This window comes from Cydia splendana, chromosome 7 (genome assembly GCF_910591565.1).
Source record: "Cydia splendana chromosome 7, ilCydSple1.2, whole genome shotgun sequence".
Lineage (NCBI taxonomy): Eukaryota > Metazoa > Arthropoda > Insecta > Lepidoptera > Tortricidae > Cydia > Cydia splendana.
This window is the reverse complement of record NC_085966.1, coordinates 5,778,613-5,800,238: the sequence shown is the minus strand read 5'-3', so window position 1 is coordinate 5,800,238 and position 21,626 is coordinate 5,778,613. Positions and strand designations below refer to the sequence as shown.

Sequence of the window (21,626 nt, the reverse complement as noted above, 5' to 3'; positions counted from 1 at the left end):
TTCAATAGGTATCGTACAAGTAGGTAAGTAATGTAATCGGCAGTCCGACAATGCTCGTATGAAATGTGCTGTATTTTTTCCCAGGCTGATAATTTTCCGGTACCTGTACTATGTATGTGCCCGATTTATTATATAGGTACCTATAATAAATCGGGCTATAGGATTTATTATATTTCTATTAAATCGGTATTCCAATATTTCCTATTATTATAATATTCTTATACCTATTGGTTTTCCGTGAGTTACTGTAAATACATTAACTAAAATGTTCCTTACAAACCGATCGTCTGTGATTTGCGTCATGAAATACTGGTATGCATTTCAATGTTCATTGGGAAATATTTCCGGGAAGGGGCGATTTCCAGCGACACGTCAATAAATACGAGCCTTAGGTAGGGTGGTATTAAAACTGTCCAATTTCTTTGTCCAATGTGTATTTTGTGTCACATTTTGCTTAACTAGAGCGTGAAACGCAATGACATTGGACAAATATATTGGACAGGTGGAATACCACCCTAAATGGGTCCTTGCCTGAGGGCCTACCGAAAACGTCTAAAATAGATTAGGTATTCGCTCTAATATCACTCGAATATTCAAGAGCGATCTATGGGCAGATGAGTAAGTGGTTCGCGGTTATACGTAGCTGTGGTGTTAAAGAGGCAAGTGGAGTGTTTATTTCTCCATACAAATGTAGACTCATTCCTTCGTTGTTTTGACCCTAGCTAGAGCAATGATTTTTCCTGCTGTGTTAAGAAGGGGCAAACATAAAACTGTAGTTATTTTGAATAGTTATTTTTTTGTGTTTTTTAAAAGGCATATGGTGTCATGAAAAAGACTACACCCAAAATCTTGCTTAGTAAACGTTAGCTCGATAGAAAAATCATGCATACTACAATAGTATGATTTTAAATAAAATACATTGTGATATAGGTATAAGGTCATGACTCATGACAAACAAATACAGAGTTATTGTTGAGGTAAAACGCCCGTGTCTTTCTGTAAGTGTATTTAAATTATTGTCTATCCTCCTTAAAGTCCCTGCGTACAATTTTTTGTACATATTCCAAAATCTATTTTGAACTTTCATTGTGTAACTAAGGGTTCCAATTTCAAAAACAAAACAATTGCTTCTGGGTATCAGGAGGCTATAAAGGGGCCCACTGATTACCAGTCCGCCGGACGATATCGACCTGTCAAATTTTTGTTCTAACTGACAGGCCGATATCGTCCGGCGGCCTGTTAGTCAGTGGTCGGCTTAACATTATTAGTATAGATCATCCACATTTATAGGTAACTGTATCAATTGTCATAAGTATACTCCGTGCGCAAAGACGAATGTAAATACCTGTAACTAACCTTGTATCTTGGCCTTGCCCATCCACATTGTACAAATATCTACGACAAACCAGTGATAATAGATTATCAGTACCATGTTACTACCATCGCATCGTTTTATTTCACGGTCAATAAGCAACGATTCATGTAAAGAAGTATGTGGATCATTAGGACTAAATCATGAATATTAGGTACAGCTTCTGTCCACGATCTCTCTTGGACTTACGAATTGCGGTCAGTTAACGGTAAGGATTCTGAGTATGTAACAACTATGAACTATACTCTGGCACAACCCACTTTTTAAGTAGAAAAAAGCGGCAAATTTAAAAATGTACTTAGGTGTGAACAATTGACTTCCCATAGAAAATTTTAATTTAGCGCCTTTTCTACTGACAATAGAGCGCTGGTGGCCTAGCGGAAAGAGCGTGCGACTTTTAATCCGGACGTCGCGGGTTCAAACCAATGAGTTTTTAGAAGTATGTCGTACTTCTATATATAGTATCGGGATGACTTATTTGGTATGGAATGATAATCACTTTTCATATTAACTCTGTATATTAAAACAAACGAGTTGATCGTACAAAGGTTCGGGCGGGACTGGCGTCCCGTAGTTCCTTAAAGCTATACCTCAGCTTTTGGCTAGTCAGCTCATATCATAGTTTTTCGGAACTTATGTACGAAATATGATTTGATTTTTACCAGTCGCTTTTCGGTGATGGAAAACATCGTGAGGAAACCAGACTAATACCAATAAGGTCTACCCTCTGAGTTGGAAAATCAGATGGCAGTCGGTTTCGTAAAAAGTATACCTACGCCAATAACTAAGATTAGTTGCCAAGCGGACCCCAGGCTCCCATGAGCCGTAGCAAAATGCCGGGATAACGCGAGGAAGATGATGATGATGCCTTTTTCTACTGACAAACTGGTGGGCGTGTCTGAATATATACTTATTATGTGTGTTAAATTTATTTCGATCCATTCTGTATGTTGTTTCCTCTTTATGAAATATCACACACTTCCTTTTTATAAAATATCACACGTTGACAATGACAAGCTTTCAGCGATAACCGCAAGGTTCTAGAGGAAAAAACTTGCTACTTACACGGGTAAAGCCGTGGGAATATGCTAATCTAATAAAGTAGGTACCTATCAACGTGTCTCAGGGTCAGTCCTTGTCTACTGATCATAAAATACGATTTCACTCGTGCTTATTCGTTACGTACCTAATTAAAATAAATGTTGAATTAATAATGCATTTACTTCCTGTATCAAATTCCGACGAACAATAAGATAAGTAGCTAATATACCTACAATAATAAGTGTTAAATGAGCCATAGCACATATGTTGTTAAGTAGGTATTATTCTACAATAAAATTATGGCTTAATTTGGAACCGGGATATTACTGGAACTGAAGGAAAATATTTGTAAGTAGGTACTTACCTAAATAATTAATATTTCCTTTTATATTTTTGATGGTACGTTAACTTCGGCTGATAGCTTATGAAAATAATCAGCTAGAGTTATGCAGTGCAAGTGTTATTTTAAACGTGAAACTTCTATGAAATTATGACGTATAAATAACAGTTGCACTGCGTGTGCTATCAAAATCGTTGCAGACTTATCTTGGGCTAACTCCACAACTCCTAAAAGTGAACGAATACAAACTGTAGGTAGAGCGTTATTAATTACCCTGTTTTATCTGTTTATCTTTATTTTGAATATACTATCTCATGTGGTCGCGACCTTCAGTCATGAGGAATCGAGGAAGAAGAGGAGAAGAATATAATAATATTACCTACCTACTTAACTCGTTTTAACTTAGACTTGCATGCAACATTGATGTTGATTGAAGCCAACTTTTCGTACTTACAAAAGGTGGACTGGCGAACTTATTGCTATGGAATCTTATATAACAGGTAAGTTCAGGGCAAAGTTGCTACGGAGTAAGAAATGTACGTATTATACAGTAAAAGGTAAAAATGCGCTTATTAAATATTTGGATTACGGTACCGATATACCATTACCTGTTTCTAACTCGATTGTTTTGTATCATAACCAGAACAGGTGGGTTTAGTTAGGCGGATGACGTCAGTAGCGATGTACCTACGTCAAAATAAACTAGGTAAGGTACATAAGGTAGGTATATAAGGAACACGCAGTCTAAATAAACTCGTTCGTCAAACGTAAACGAGCGGGGTGTACGACCGATTACGCTTGTTTAGGTGCAAACGTATTTATAGATCCGCGAACCGCCAGTCGAAACCGAGCGAGCACTTTGTAAATGAACACTGCCAAGAGTGCATCACTCACAAGAATGGAAGGATCGGCCTCATCGGAGCTTGAAACGTTGACGCGACTTTTACGCAGCGATATGTATGACGATTGTTCGTTCTTCATTGAAGAAAATATGGAACATTCACTTTATTTAACGAGTTCCGGCACCTGCGGCTACCGCGAAAACCGAAATTCGCAAATTGCGGGGATCTTTCTCTTTAACTCCAATGAAGGCGTAATTAGAGTGACAGAGAAACTTGTCCGCAATTTGCGAACTTCGATTTTCGCGGTTATTGCCCTGTAGCATGATCGAGATTTTATATCGTAAAATTGGTCGTAAGTCGTAACAACGACTTTGAAGTTGAAGACAAGTTGAAGTATAAAACGAAAGGAAAACAATTTTTTTTTAAACTTAAACCTACATTTAAATCGATTTTCTGAGAGCATTTCAAATTCAGGGAATTCGTAGTTATTTAGTATGTTTATTCGAGTATTGTCATAATTATTCATCCGTGGATAGTGTTACTTACAGTGCGAGCTCTAGTGACCTAAATTGGTTGTTGTTGTTCTATTGTACTATTTGTAGTTGACGTTTAGTGGCATTGTGTAGGGAATGTTTGAAAAACAACCTCCACGTTTTGACAACATAGCGATTACTTGTCATGGTATCGAACCATAAATGATACCGTGATATGATATTTAATAACGTTTACGCCTAAAGATGTGATATTCTGGACAAAAGCCTTCCTTAAAATCCATACAGTGATCAGTCCAGGGACCAAATTCGACATGTACCTACTTAGAACTGTTAGATTTCGCATCCACGTCAAATCAACAGTTGATTTTATTGCATGTTGATTCTATCAAGTGTTGATTCCATCAACGGTGGATAATATCATTTGGTACAACCAAAACTCAACTCTAAACTCGGAGTGGTTCGGTTTGGTTGTCACCTAACTGTGGATAGCTAATGTCAAATTTACACGATACGTCAAACGTCGCTTGCCGAAAATGTCGAATATATTTTTTTTTACCGAATTGTCGGTCCGTTTTATTAGGGTTCTTTCCAAGCTCCGTACCTCCTAGTGTACCTAAGTATGGGAATTAGGAATCTATTTAGCTACTTACCTACCCAAAACAAATTTCTACAGCGAGTTCCTGAATAAAGTACATATTTTAGTATGTTAAAATAAGAACTGGAATCAAGATTGTTGATCCCAATAAGGAAAGAGACACCATACAAAAATAAAAGTTCATCTTGTCTTGAAGGACCTGGGTAAAAACATTTAGAAAGTATGAGTTGTGGTGACGCGCCTTTCCTGAATTATGAAATAAACTGACTTTTAAGCATTATTTTCGTATTGTCTCATTCTCCTGTTAAAACCTTATCTTTCTTAAAATTTGTATTACGAAACTCTTAAGAAAAGGTATTCGTAATATTCACAGGAAAAACGCCGGTTTTCCAGAAAGTGTTTGACCCACCTACATTATTACCAGTTTATTTCCCCTAGTCGTAACAAGGTATATCGGATGCCAAGTGTACAGGAATGTGTAAGCATATTGATTGTTTATTTTCGTACGTGCGACCACGTGCCGCGCAAATTGTTAGCTACGACTACTATGCGTGTCGCTCTCGAATTAATTGTCACGTTTAAGAGAAATACGGTTGTTGTGATCTGGTAAGTAATCGGTTTATTGCACGGTTATAAACTAGTGTCTGTCCGAAACCGGATTTCTTGCCGAAACCGAACCTTCAGCCGAAACATGATTTTTATTCCGAAAACTGAAACTTCGGCTGGACATTAAGTACCTACTGCAAATAGTTTCGGCAGTCTACACCTACCGAGGGTCTACCGCGAAACACGTTCGACGTGTTGCCTCCCTGTCACACTTACCTATGAGCGCGAGCCGAGCCGCGAGACGTGTCACGAGCCTACCGTTCACACTCGCGTCTCGTGGCGCGGCTCGCGGCTCGTCTCGTGGCTCGCGCGAGAGTCTAAACCGAGTATATGAATTTAGGTACGCGGTAGGCCCTCAGGATAGACGCAAACGAGTTAAGCAATAGCATACCTACTTTATACTCTTTAGCAGCAATAGCATACAATTCAAATGTGTATCCAAGGCCGTCTTAAACTATGCTGGGGCCCTTGGGCACATAAGAATTTGGGGCCTTTTTGATAAGTAAAGAAAGCGAATTAAACTAACATTTCTCTACTATGATCTTCTATTTATTATGCGTAATCAAATATACTGTTACTGTCTGTCCTTCGGGGCCCTGGGCACGGGCCCCGTGTGCCCTTATGGTAAAGACGGTACTTTGTGTATCGCCCGTTCGCATTCGGTTACGGTGTTGTCCTTCGTTAACGTTTAATTTTCTTCTTAGTGATTTAGTATTTGTCCTCATATTACCTATCTAAATCAATGAAAGTGAAAGAGATTAGCCAGACAAACTAACTATTCATTCCCAATCTGTGTAGTAATGTAGTTATCTATACTGTCTAAATGTGTAGTTTTTTATTTGATTTACCGGATAATGTAGAGTTTCTAAATTTCGACCATTATACATGAATCTGTTTTCAGTGGCTAGATCTACTAGGGATCATAATGCGAACGGATTAGAGCGTCGCCTGCCAAGATACTGGATCTAAATGCAAAATGCAATTGTAAATAAAAACAATTGTTAGGTAATACTTTGTGTGTACATACCTACTGCTCCCTTCTCATCTCGCTCTTACTCGTCTCGTCTCGCATTTCTCCGATTTTGGGGCGCGGAACATCACATACCTTTACTATTTCATATCTAGTGAATGTCTAATTCATTTCCCGAACCGCGCCGAGTCGGGTTTTTGCCGAGACTCGGCGGGAGGCTCCCAACGAGTATGTACTGTGTACAGCCGGCATTACTTACATGTTACCAGCGCGAAAAGTTACGATGCTAATACTAATAATACTTATGGAAATTTTGTGTAATAAAGTAAGCACGTCATTAATACAGATAATACCATGGGGGCGACAATTAACCCCACTAAAGAACTCATTACTGAAGCAAAAACTCCGGGAAACATCCCAAGGCAAAACGTCGCAATCATAAACAAGTTAGGGTCGCATGGAACACGGAACAAAAACACTTCAACGGCTTTTAAATAAAGGCAGTAAGCACCTATAGGTTTCATATACGTTTACACCGGTCTGAGGAAAGCCGTCGGAGTTTCCCAGCGGTACAATGCATCGGAAAGTTTGCGAAAATTATACTCGCGCGAAGTATCTGTGAAGAAAGTAGCTCGTCGAAATGCGAGCGATGCACGCGTGACTGCATCAGAGCTAATAACGAAGACGTAATATATAGTCAAATAGTGATTTAATACTAAAGCTTTCGTAATTTTCCTTTCATGGTTGAAGTTGTATATTCACTTTTATGTTTAAGGGTGTGGGTGAAATTAACTTTGTACCTTACTTGATTACTTACTATATATGTAGTTTACTTTTCATTTCTTAGTTTTGTTTGCTTGTGTTAATATAAGATGAGGTGTACCAGCGCGAAGCCGATAATTAGCAGAGATCGGCGGGGGTGAGCTATTTACCTTATAATTTGACATGTCTTACGTCATATTATAAGGCAAATAGCTCACCCCGCCGATCTCTGATCATTAGGTACCTACCTACCTACCTAACAATAGAGCGAATTTTGTATAATCATAATCAAATCTATATAAGTAATTTACGATATATAGATTGTACGATAGTTATCTTTAGTAAGATAATCATCGTATTGTATAACTACAATAAGATATAGACATGTCAATTGAATTCGCTAAAGTAAATTTCATACAGAACAGAGTCATACAACCATGTGACAATAAGATAGATAGAGTCACTAATTAGTGCGATGATTACGTGTGCGTCTTTCATTTGCTTTGCATTAATTCATTTTGGTATGTATTTACGTACGTAGAGACTAGATACATTGGACATGTATGTTTTAGACTAACCTAACCATGATTAGATTATTACCTAGACAGATTTAGTCTGAAAACAGTCAACTTTGTATTTGAATAAACTGCCCAGCTTTCTGAACGCGCTTATAACAGCATCATGTGTTATTATTATGTTTACGCGCATCGTACATTTGTTTACATCTTCAACAGCGCCGTACTCAATCAATATAGCTGGGCTGTTGTGATACTGATTATCACGCATGGCAGCGAGCTATCTGCGGCGGTGCATGCGTTGCACCGCAACTTGTAGGAGGCCAATGCCGGAGGACCGCGGCGTCGTGTCCGCGCCCGCACGTGCACGCCCTCCCCGCGGCTCCCGATACCGTACCGACATAGCGGGTGCTTCTCGGCGGGCTTCGGAGCCCCTCGGCCTTCTTCGCGCCCCTACTCGGACGTGATTGCGAGAGCGGAGCGCACAAACCAGACCGCCCCCCTTCACCACCCGCCCGGGCCAGTCTACTTACGACAAGAGCCGTAAGCGGACGCCCTGTCGGTTCTCCGTGCGTTCTGATCCGTCTTCAATTTCGTGGATTCTTTGCGGAAAAGGACTAACGTCTTGGAACTTTCGTGCTGATATTTGACATTTGGTCCGCCCAGGACTGTTGTGAAGTGACTAGAGAGTGATTGTGAGTAATTGGTGACAGTGAAGCAAGGCTGGTCGCGCTACGTCGCCGTGCCTGAGTTGGCGTCCTCCCTCCGATTCTCGCGAGGTAAATGAGACTCCTACGACACCAATCGCATACGTGGACGGAACCGGATTACGTTGTGCTTTATATAAAATTCGCTCATTGAACTATCAGAATTTAATAGGAATAGTTTTTGTTCGGTTGCGCTCCAGTGGATCCGAGATGAATGTGGTTCAAGTCAAGACTGTACCGTTAGCCAGTTAGCTGCGTCGCGGTCGGCGCTCGCTTTAAAATGTGCTCAAAACTTGTTAAGAATGAATTCTAACAATCTCTCAATAAGAATACCTACGTTTTCCTGTTCAACAACTTATAAAATACGAAGTTGTTGGGACATCAGTGCTAATAGCCGACGGCGAAGTTGATAAAGAAGTTACGTATACGGAAACGTTCAGGTCTTATTGTTTCTCAATAATGCGGCTGGTACAACTGGCTTTTGTTCTTAGTGTAAACAAAACATCGTATCACTTAGAAGAGTTGTGAATGGGGCAATTGATTACTTGGATTACAGCGACTACTAAACTTTAATTGCTTATCAGTAATGAGGTCCTTTATTTAATACAGCATACATACGATCAAGTATGATGGGCGTGGCAAGCACCAAATGCTTCAAGGCTGCTACGACTGGTTTTTAAACCACGCGAGACCACTTGAGAAATTTCGACATCACCAGCGCTCGGACCTCGCAAGAACCTCTTTAATATCGACTACGATTGCCAGATGGCAAACTTGCCTTCTCTATGAACTTAGAGCATGAAAATCTCACCAATCTCCGATTAGAAAGTTATGCGATTGAGGAGAATTTGACTAGGTGGTAGGTGCCTTCAGAATTTTTATAGCTTTCTAAACCGCGTCTTTTAGTTTCGGTTATCGTTCTTTGTCACAATCATGTGATTTTTACCTGCAGCTGCAGGTGTTTGTTGGCAAAATATATTCTTTGTTTCTTCAGAGTTAACTTCGAACTTAGCTTCTTAGCTTAGCGAGCTTAACTTAGTTTAGGTAGCCAATTAGCGTGCTAGAAATCCTCAACTGATGGATAATCAGTAAAATAAATATAAAACCTACACGCTTGCGTTTTTATGTCGAAGACGATTGTGTCATTATCTCACGGCACCGGCTCCGTTAGACGAAGATTTACTAACGCGCTTTGGTAAAGCATATCTTTTTTCTGCTGTCTGATAATTAACGATCTGTCAAGAATGATTTAGTAACCTGTTACCAGCAATAATGGACACCCCGTGCGACTGTGTAGGTTGTTGTTGACTTTGGGCAGAAATCACAGTGATCTTTCGATGTAAAAGCAATGATTGTTCATTTTCGTCTTATTGGATTTAAAACAGTCGTGCTACTCGTGCTCTATCAAATTTCAAATGAAACGGAATGGCGGATAATAGTTGTTCCTAGCAGTTTGTCTCTTTTATGGTCTATTTGTCGGTTTGAAACACGAGCATTATCCGACTTCCTAGAGGAGTACGAAAGCGTCAAAACTATGGGCGATGCTGTCTGCCTAGTGCTTTCTCAACCCGGCTATTTTTAGAGCGCTATGCTCGATGCGCGCGGCGGGCGCATGTAAGTAGGTCGCGATATTTGCTCTACCTGACTACACGCCACTCAATGCCACTAAACAAATACGAAGGACAACATATTGAACATTATTTGTTCCAATTATACTGAGATAAGAGTGATTGCACTAAAAGATTTGGAAACTTGAAGAAGTTAGCGAGTTGACATACTGCCCGATTCGAACTTTAAGATACGTCAATAAATAGATCTAGAAACGATATAGATTAGATATGTCAGTGTCAAATGTGACGTTTCTTCAAACAATAACGTCACTTTTGACACTGACACATCTAATCCATATCGTTTCTAGTAAGTACGTATCTTAAAGTTCGATTCGGGCCGATAGGATCGACATGTATAGCTACATTTTGTATTCCTATCAGATGCAAAGAAATGGCGGTGGTCTATCTTTTTAGACCTATCAACAATGATCTCTAAATTCGTGCAAGTTGTATTAAACATGCGTGCCAATGCGTGTAGGACCACCACGCCTATTATAATTAAGAAATATTAATCAGAATTCACTTATCATTATAGAAAATTTGCCGATCTACAAAGCCGGAAGTACAATGTTGTACAAAGTTTCGGAGCGGCCGAAAGGTTCATCAGTTTTTTGGCCAAAACCGAACCTTTGGTCATAACGTGAATTTTATGCCGAAACCTGCTAAAACCAAATTAAACCGAAGCCAAAACTTCGGCCGGACACTAGTTTATATATTTGTTAAAACGAATGTGCTTCCGTCAAGAGCCGTATTATTATCGAATAGAATAGATAGACGATTCAATAAAGAACTAAATCATTTGAAGATGATTGATGACTGTGCAGTAAACATTGAATGTTTTACAACTGGAGGTTTATGCTCCTTTGATTAATCGGCGGAGATTCGGAGAACCAAATAAAAACGGGTCAGAGCACCAGAATAACGAAGCCCCGGATGCTACTGATTCACGCTGATCGTTGCATTTCGTTTTATTGGCTTTGGTAAATATTTGAACAGCATTGCCAAAAATACGTCAGGCATTCTGATAGTCTTAATTTATTTATTTTTTTATTTAGAAATTTAATTCAGGCAACAAGGCCCATATTACAAATACCTTACAGACTAACATACATATGTATTTTATAAACTTAAAACTAAACACTATTTAGTCGACAAAACGGCGTGGCTCCGTTGCATCGGCTGCTCTTGTGTCGGGTGTGTGTTAATACCACTTGATCTGATAAGTATTATGATCGGCTACTACTTCTCTTGTCGCGTGACACGCCATTTCTCTTGCCTGAAGATAAATGTAGAGCACTTATAATTTAGGTAAGTACCTATAATGTCTTGCAGTAGTTTTTACCCGGGTCCATGTAGAGATTGTAGAGTTCGTTATTTCAGCAATTTAGGAAATATTTTGCGGGAAACGTTATAAAACAAACGCGTATAATAGATACTTCAAATAAAATGCGATCTCTGATTACATAGAGATCAAAACTACGGTCAAAGGCATTGTTTTGTGTATTAAAGGCAACAGTCCATTTCTAACGATAGTAGCACTACCATTCATTTTACTATGGAAATTGACAACAACACCGACGCGTTTGTACTAGTAGTGCAGCAGCGGTCAGAAATGGAATGTTACCCTTAGATGGCAGGCGACAAAACAATAGAGACGTTTCAAAACGCCCAACAGCATGAAAAAGGTTTTCTACGGCCATGAAGTCATTCTGTTGTCCGAGCAATGCTCCCCATAAATATGATCATTTCTCGAAATGCCAGTGAACGCCATGGATGATAATGTCCCCACGGCTGGGCCGGTGTCGTCAGCTGATAGCCGGGGCCAACGGCCTCGACTTTGTCTCGTCCGCACTTATCGTACGCCGAGGTCGATGGGTTATCGGACTATTTTTTCGGCTTGATTTGCGATTAAAAACGTCAATAAATTCTTTGTATGGTTATACGAGTAATTGAACGAATTCCTTTGTGTAAGCGTGGTTAAATGAACAGAGAAGTATAAGAAGTGAAATTAGGTATTCGATAGACTATTCAGGGCATTGCACTGATCACACTAATAAATATTGTATTTATAATATTGGGATCATATTCTGAACTCAGCTGTATATTTATTTTATAAAATGTACAAGTACCAATTTACTAACTTAATTCTAAAATTTACGCAATAAATTGACTCATAGTTGATTAGTTGCCAAGCGGACCCCAGGCTCCCATGAGCCGTGGCAAAAAGCCGGGACAACGCGAGGAAGATAATATATGACTTATAGTTATGATGGTGGAGTGCATAAGTATGTAACATCATAGAAAGCAATTGGAAAATAAAGTATATAATATAACAACATTGCCGCAAAAAAGATTGACACAGTCACCTTTGATGTCGTGTGCCCTTTATCAATGGTAACTAACAAAGTTAAAGGGTACATCAAGGTCTGAGCAAAGTAATAAGATATTGAAGGCGACCTACGCAGACCTATTAATAACACATCTTATTGGGACGTAATCCCATCGCTCTGGAAAATTGAGGCAACCAGAGCCAATAAATTGATAAATTGCTATTTACGGAGGTCTTTCATCTATGCTTGTCAGCTTTCAGGGGATTATTCCGAGACAAGTTGTGGCATTATACTGCAGCCGACGACAGAGACCATTCTAGAACATACTTAAATCTTCGTTCTAAAGTCTCTTCCTAGAGGTTTATAAGTAAATACCTAGTTGTCATGTAGGTAGTTTATAAACTAGCAAGGCAACGACGTTGGGCGTACACTCGTACAGGGAAATCACTTTTCATAAACCTCAATAACGAAGAGCAAGAGATATAATAGTCGTTTAATTAAAAAAACTAATTCCACTGTTATAGACTTGTTTCACAATATAAATAAATAAATATTATAAGGACATTTTACACAAATTGACTAAGCCCCACGGTTAGCCCAAGAAGGCTTGTGTTGCGGCTACTCAGATTTCGTCCTGAGAGAATTCGTCCTCCTCAGATATATCTGCTACATGGTCTGGTGAGTTTAACTATGAGCGGCACAACTAGACATTATATGGATTCTACGGCGGTGCGATGCATTTCGATTGACGCATATATTCCAATAGTTTCTACAAATTTGCAAATGCCAAACTATGCAAGAGTTGGGTTCCCTTTTCAGCTTCTATATGTAACTATAAAGTAAATAAAAAAATTGGAATATAAGCGTCGTAAACGTAAATCCTTCAACAGACAGACGTCGATGACATCACAATAGTACAAATTTGCAAGGTTAGCTTGTAATTGGCTAAGATTGCCCACACTCGGCCGTGACGTGACTCATTGGTTTTGAGCTAAGTCGGCACTTTAGACGATTTATATCTTTGAATAATAAGCGAATAAGTTGAGGTGAGTAAGTGCGCAAGATTTGCCTTTCACATCCTTCCCACACACAATCATAATTCGTAGCGAAGCACATCACCCCAAAATTAATTTTTAAATGATATTTCAACGCTGTAAGTGATTATTTCGAAGGAGAGGATTGTCAGAAAGTGAGGTTAGTTTATCTTGCCGTTATCGCCGCGATAAGCACCATAAGTCCGTAGGACGCAAGTGCGTGCTAAGTAGCTACACCACTATATTACATATAGGTACAACGAGTATAAACGGGTAATAAAAGGTAGATGCCCCCATTTCAAAAGCGCGAATGGGATTTCTTGATCCCAGGAAGAGATACGGGACAGATAAGGTTGATAAGAAAAACGCATATCTGATACTAGAAGAAAAACATCCGAGACTGACTACATACCTACTTTTAATCTGAATGCGTGTAAAGAATCTTGATTTACATTCGAATAACGAATATATTATAATTTAACTGAATAAAAAGTTAAAAACAAAAGTATGTTTATGAAAGTGACGTGATTAATCGGGGCTTAGCAAAGCTGATGCCCTTTTAGTTACAGTAGGTGTAGGGTGTGATATGATTTCTAAGTTTTCCATTTTATGATACCTATCCAATGAGACGCAATGACATTGGACAATTAAATTTGACAGGTGGAATACCACCCTTAGACCCTTGCATTGTTAAAATAATTTTATAAGCACGACTAAAAAAACCAAAACAACGTAAGTTAAGCTTTTAAAATGCGTATGTACCTACCTTTAAGCAAGCCGAAATTAATCTACTTATGTACACGGGTGGTTAATTCTCGAATGAAATATGACGTATTAGATTAGATACGAATCTAATCACTTGGTGGGAGGTGGGAGCCGAAGCCGACTCCGGTAACGCGAAACCTGTGCAAGCAGAACGCCCGGATAATCAGATTGATTTGACACTAAAATAAGATAATGTCAGAATCAGGGCCCTGTTTGCTCCCAACTTATAATTGTGTTGTCGGCATAGTAACGACATGCCGTAGTAATTCCATTTAAGTCCCCTTTGGTATCGAGACCAGTCTGCGGGGACTGAAATTGATTACTTTCTTTAAAGGCGTTGTTACCTACACATAATTAAACTTCGTCTATGTTATTAGAAAACATTAAATAATAACCCGCCTTAAATTGCACCTTTGAAAACTTAAATTTATCCCCCTTGTCATTAAATATGTTTCCATTCTTGATACAAAAAACCGAAAGTAGCAAGAATACCAAGAGTACCAAGTCGGTTTCATGTTGTGTTTACAGTTACGGAGTTATAATTATAACTCTTCTCTGCGTAACCTTTGAGCCATAACTTTTATAACGACAATAAGGGCAGGAATCCACGCAAACGAGTACCTGAAACATGTAACTTAAAATGAAACATTCCAATTGTGAAAGCATTGCAGTCTTTGTAGCAGCAGGTAAAAGGGCTACCTAGTCTTTATCTCTGCGGATCACCTTGATGAAAATGACTGACCAAGATGAGAACTTCAATGGAGACAGCAATGACTGTTATTAAATTTATCAAGGATATGATATTGCCCTTATTTCGTTGTTGCAGTTGCAATCGGAATGTAACCGACCTGCCAGATGTATTGTGTTGCTGTTGCTGGTGTACACGTGTACAGTCAATAAAACTATTAACTTAGCACTCCCGCATTTGGCGTCCCGTCGCGTTTCAAGAGTTCCATCTTTAACTTAGCAAGCAAATCCAACGTTCCTAGATACCAATGAATTGTTTTCTCTCCCACTTGTCTAAATTGCCTTCGCTAGAGGAAGCGGACGTTACGTCACGAAGTTCAATCCTCGTTTACGACTTCCGGCGCAGCTAGCCACGGAAGAGTGACCTCGATACTCGGGGCAGGGTCACCAAATTGAAGCTCACGTGTACCTGCTACGAACCTGAATTCAGTACCTACGTGACTAGTTCAGGGTATCTACTGTACCGGATCGCCTCCTGTACTCTGACATAAACGATTTTTATTGGGATTAATCAAGATGAAGGACGATTACATACTTCTAGGAATATTATAGGTCTATGCTTCTAGGGCCTATGCAGTGCTATGCAGTCTATAGGCCATGCGGAAATGTAAAGAATAATCAAAGAGTTCTAAATAAAAGTTTTAGTTTACTCAAAATTATGGTATGACATTTAGACCTTTGGTTTTTATGGTAGACATATGTACTTATGTATTATTAAATGTATGTATTAATATTAATACGTAACTCTTTTCTAGTTAACACAAATCTTATTTGTTTCAACAGCGAGTAATCAAGGTTGCGTATGTATGTAACTAGGTACTGAATTATATAAATACCTTTTTGATTACGTTACCTTTCTGGAATCTTCATCCTAATTACCTAACTCAACGGTTTGGCCTCATTAATTTCAAGTCACTCAAGTATCTGCCTAGGCCTGGTTGCTTTAGTTCTCTGACTTCAAGGTTAATTCATTAAACTTCCATTTAAACTAATTTGTGTACGAAATACAATAATTACGAGTTACGTCAACGTCAAGGGACCTATTTTGTAGCTATCCAATTATTATTTTTTAAGTACATATTTAAGTAGATCCCTACGTAATAGGTAATTCGAATTAATGATATAGATAAAAAGTCCTTAAAAAAAAACAAATTATATCAGTCTGGGCTATGACCATGGTCTTGAATGTAGATTTTAGCTTCCGGATTCAAGAATAATTTTCCTTAAGCACAATTTTACCACACAGTAACAATACCTACTAATAATTGCAATAACATTGAAGATGAGATAACCTACTTTGTTAATCAGTTTGCCGCACATTAAATACGTAGGTACTTACGTAGGTACCTAATGCATGTTCTTCTCGTCTCTACAATCGAACTTGTTTTGAACCGTCGCCAAAACCCATTTGTCTCTTTTCATAAGCATGCAAATCCTTAATTAGAAACTCATTAAGTAATTAGTCTTTATTAATTAAGGATGTACGGTGCTCGTTATGGCTAAAACGTCCGTTAGCCGGAGAGCGGCCACCGGCATCGGCACCACTGGCCACTTTCACCGCCCGCCATCTTGTGTGCGGCGGCCATGTCGTGCGTCTGCCGGCCACCGATCATTGAGTAATTGGCACGTCTATTGTTATGCCTTGCCTCGTGATATGACGTCATGTACTGGTAAAATACAGGTATATTTTGTTATATTAGTTCAAGATGTTTGTGGTCAAATAGAGCAATGTCGCGTTAAACCTTGCTCTTGATCGGCAGTTAGATATCTAGCTACTAGTTACATCATCAATCAACGCAATCGTTTGTTTATTGAAGTCGAGATAAGTAGTGAATAATCGATCTGGCCTTTAGTCCACATACATGAGAATAATTGTGCCCAATAAAGTGGTTTTATTTATGTTCCCTGGAAGAAATATAAATCCCTTTCAGAGAGTTATAAATCGTCACAAAACAGCTTCCAATGGAAGCAGTGAAGAGGAACAAAGGCGGATACTCCTACTCGCCATTTAACATTACAAATTTTGGCTAGACGAATTTGTTATTCGCTATTTATAATATAAACGTATATATAATGTAAATATTACATCAATGAATTTTCAATTACTTGGTGTCTTTTCAATATGTGTAATAAGTGCAGTTTGCTTTGTGTAAGGTTGTCTTCGTGTGCCTTCGTATTCCTAATATTCCTTTATACGAGTAGCTTTAGGTTTAGTTTGGGCCGTTTAGTTAGGAGGTAAATACAAAGCTAATAATTTTATATCAGTATAAATACTAAAAAGATTTATGTACAAACGAATACAAAAGTCAAAAGACATTTAGAAATACATATATTTTTAAACAGTCGAGTCATTTTATAAACGACACGATCATGATTAAATGCACGCCGTGCTTTCCGGCTTTCACAAGTTTGTGGCGAGCAATCTTTGAGACTACTTCCTTGACTTTGCTACGTCGTAAGCAATTTAACAGTAGGTATTTTGTGGAACTACGTCTTTTAACATTTCATAACTATGTCTTTGTCTACATTAGAAAAACTTTTTCTAACCGTTTTCATAAGAGTGTTTTTGGAATCCTTTAGTATTATTAAGTTCCGAAATTGGTCCTGACTGGGGTCCAACAAGGGATGATAATTCCAGGTTTTACGTTATTTTATCGCTTTAAATTAAATCTGCCACAATAGGTATTCTCAGCTTAGATTTCTCTTCATCCTAATGTCACTCCAGCATGGCCGATTGGCTATCACACTTGCCTTGATAAAAAATTGTTCTCATATTTATGTTCTTTTGTTTCAGAAAACGTTTGACATCTTACGACGTCCTTCTAGACATATAAATACTGTAAGTACCATATGTATGATATTGTGTTTGGGTTATTTGTTGTGTCAGTTAACTCGAACAATGGCCGGTGTTTTGGCCTAGGCCTACGAATAAGCAGCTCTGTGTTGCATTTCCGCATCGTATAACTTCAACAATAACAAATTCTAATTTTCATCTCACGCTGTCAACAGATAACTCTCCAGGTTGGTCTGTGCTCTCCAGTCTCCTTATTTTGCATACTAAATTGATTAATACTTAAGAGACGGTGTATCAAACATTGATTACCACGTGCATTAATTTAAGACGAAACAGGAGCTGAGTTTTAAATATTTTAGGTAAATATACCCGTCTCGCTAACGGAAGCGGCACCTAAAAGTAGTGCGATAAGGACAAGGCGAAAAATCCTGCGTAAAAATCTCAAAAATCGAGGTTTCGTACTCCTCTGTTTCCTCCTCCAAAACTTAACCAATCGTAACCAAATTTGGACATCTAAATGATTATGAAATCGTCTATGTCGGACCGTTTTGCTTTTTTGGCTAATTGATATCAGTTTTGAATGCCACGCCTCTCATTGTGGCATAGTCAATTAGGCCATTTTGGCCATTTTTGAAGGGCTCTAGCGCCTTAAAAAACAAAAATATCAAAAAAAGCAAAACGGTCCGACACAGATATTGACAATATTAATCTGTGTTGAAAAAAACATTGCTCTAGCTTCAAAAACCACGGAGGAAAACGAGGAGTACGTTTGTATGGAGAAATGACCACTCCCGTTGGCTCTTAATCAAATTCAATATAGATGGTAAAAGCTGTACATACAGCTAGCTAGCTATATATAGCGGTATATGCCTTATCTCCTTTTTAGTGTGTCTACCTATTTATTTTAGATTCACTGCGACCCGAGGAGGTCGCCGTCCAGAAATAGGCTGACATTTAGAGGCCAAAGCGTTATCAGACACCTTAATAGAATTGGTGATTGCAGCCTTGTATTTTGAATCATTTAATTACTTGCAAATGATTTGGTATCAAAAATTTAAAGCCGTTCAAGTCCGGCCAATTCCAGTAGCCGTCCAAGTCCAAGGTATTTTTTTTCTTTTCTGTGTATCCTGAGGGCCTGCCGCGAACATCGAAAATATAAATTTCGTCTGTGCATTGCTGTGCATTCGAGCGATAAAGAGGCAATAGGCGAACGAACCAATGAAGTGGTTCCACAGCGGTTCGTGGCAGACCCTCTCATTTTCCAAGGTGAAAAGTAAGTAAGAAAAAACTAAAACACTTCGGAAATCCCGCAGTATTAGAACCATTGACCGGGCTCGCGATATGCCATGTGTAACGCGACGCGATACAAACGCGTCGTGACGAGGACAACGTCCGGCCTTCGGGCAACTTAAATATTAATGACGCGTACTGCAGGCTTCAGTCATTCAGTGTACAATTAGCGACGGAAATGCGAGAATATGCCAATTTCGAAAGATACTTGTATAAAATCTTAGGAACAGCATCTAGCAGCGATCATTAGTCTATTTGAAATCGTATTATCTGATGCATTTGAGCTTGATGTCATGGCTATAACTGGGAAGTCCGGGAACCACTTCGTTCGTTCGTCTATTTGCCTCTCTATTTCTCAAATATATAGGAGAGGCACAAATTGAAATTGAGATTTTTGATGTTTGCGTCAATACATTAGATATGTATAAATTATAACTTAATTAACTTAAAATGTTTCGCTCACATCACAGTTGTAGTTTAGTTCGAAGGTGCATTCAAAACATTTTCTTAGCCCACGATTATTTCCGTATTTCACGTCGCAATTCGAACTTGACCTATTTTACTCTGTCAGTAGTATTTTACTAGCAACATCTATTAGTCCGAAAACGCCCAACATTATCGCAGTTAAAAATATATTGACAAACGAACTTTGTGACTATTTCTGTCAGATTTTTATGTGAGTTAAAATTGCTTATGACTCTTATGAGTTTTGACAGTGACATATAAATAAATAATATAATCGTCGAAACTGTCGATGACGACTGCTCGCCGCCCACATATATGTAAGGCAGTGACACGTCGTCACCTTGGGGTTATTTCTGTACTTAACTATTATTCCTACCTGCCTCTAGATACGTTTTACATTGCAATACAATATGTTACTGTTATAAATATATAAATAACTAAAAAAAAAATATATGTAAGTAAATAATTAAAAAATTAAAAGAAATGGTGAGCTCATATTTATTAATTTATCAATATGTAAGTTGTAATTAACATACATTTCGGCTTAAAAATTCATTTGAAAAACGTATTCACTCAACTAGAAGCTGAACTAAAGTAATAAAATCCAAAACTTAAATGTGGCATCCCGGGGTTGCTATTCGACCATATGCATTTTTGTTTGGTATCTTTAGATTTTTTTCAGAGAGATATTGAATGATTTATTATATAGAACTGTAATATATTCTCAAAATGTATGAGGGGAAGAACATAACCATTTAAATATTATTATTAGTCATAAATTGTTAACGAGACTTCCTCATCCATACTTAGAAATGTACAAATATTGTTATTCATAAATTCGTAAATATTATGGGGAATATGATTCAATCGTAATGGTCTTGTGTTTACACAGCTTGGAAAACCAGACCATTCAACTTACGGCATAACTCGAAACTTGAAGCTTATGATGTGTCAGGTTTAACCATGCAGATTTTAGTTGTACGTATGTAATACAAGTGAAAAAAAAAAAAACTTGTTCCCATGACGGCGATGACATATCTAACCGCCGGCGTATTATGGATAGCTTTATCCATCTTTATCCACGTGATAAAATAACTGTCACTGTTTAACACCGTGGGATAGAAAGTGACGGACACCGTTTTATCACGCTGTCAGTGCTGTCACGTAGACAAGAACGACCATTATATCCGTACACAGACGGTAATTTATAAACTGATCAGGGTTGTTTGTAGAAAAACTATTTTTACAGTTATCTAAAAGTTAACCTAATTTAAATAAATACGCTCCATAAATATAAAGGAATACCTATGGCACTCTCTAACTTGCTTTGTCTAATGTGTACTGCAATATGTAGTTTAGATTCGTAGGTACCTGTTTTTAAACGAAGATAAATCTAACCTGTATCTGAGCTAAAATGGAAATTTCTTGTAAATTCGCCTCCTTTGCTGGTAACAGGGCCCGCAAGGCAAGCCTCCAAGTTTTACGATTATTCTACTTTATATTTTCCCGCAATACAGCGGGGTAAAGCCCTCTCGAGTTCACTAGAAAGTCTTCGTGGTAAATCTAGAAAGTTCAAGCACTTAGGAACTCAGTTTTCAGTTTTGCATCTTTATCAAATCAATTAATATATTTACGAGTAATTATGTCGACAATACGAGTAACTTAGTTTATGGGTTTATAATTTAGTTACAATGTTTTTTAGATACTACGCAGCGGAAATGAGAATGTTGAAATGGATGTGTGGAGTGACGAGAAAGGATCGGATTAAGAATGAGTTTATAAGAGGAAGTTTGAAAGTAGCACCAGTAACGGAGAAGATGAGGAGTAGTAGGTTAGCGTGGTATGGGCATGTAATGAGGAGGGATGGATGCCATATAGGCAAAAGAATGTTAGGGATGAATGTTGATGGACGCGGAGAGCGAATGGTAGACCCAAAAAACGATGGATGGTTTGTGTGAGAGAGGATATGAGAAAGAAAGGAGTGAGTGCTGAGGTGACGAAAGACAGAGGAGAATGGAAGAGAAAAACATGTTGTGCGACCCCACATAACGTGGGATAAGGGCAGGGAAAAGAAGAAGAAGAATGTTTTTTAGATACCTACAGGCCAACTTTGAATACACAATAAACAAATAATAAGTTTTAGGGAAAAATTTCAATTTCTATATCGCTGCATTTTCAGCTTTTATATCGCTGTCTGTACTTTTCTTACGACAGACAACTAATACTCATCGAGACAATTCTAAAAACTCCTAACACAATTAGGTTGCGTTGTTTCATCACAGAGTTCCTATGGCCACCTCCTGTCTCCATCATCAGATCAGTTCGACAGTACCATATTGTATTGTCA

General features: G+C 38.4%; 1 protein-coding gene across 1 annotated transcript in view; it reads left to right on the top strand.

The window, feature by feature from the left end:
* The first annotated feature begins 7,797 nt into the window (after window positions 1–7,797).
* LOC134791977 (serine/arginine repetitive matrix protein 2) overlaps window positions 7,798–21,626 on the top strand; it is a 58,119-nt gene continuing 44,290 nt past the window's right edge. The window contains exons 1-2 of the mRNA XM_063763072.1: window positions 7,798–8,316; window positions 17,525–17,569. The gene's annotated coding sequence lies outside the window, so the exon portion shown is untranslated. The remainder of the gene's footprint in view (window positions 8,317–17,524; window positions 17,570–21,626) is intronic.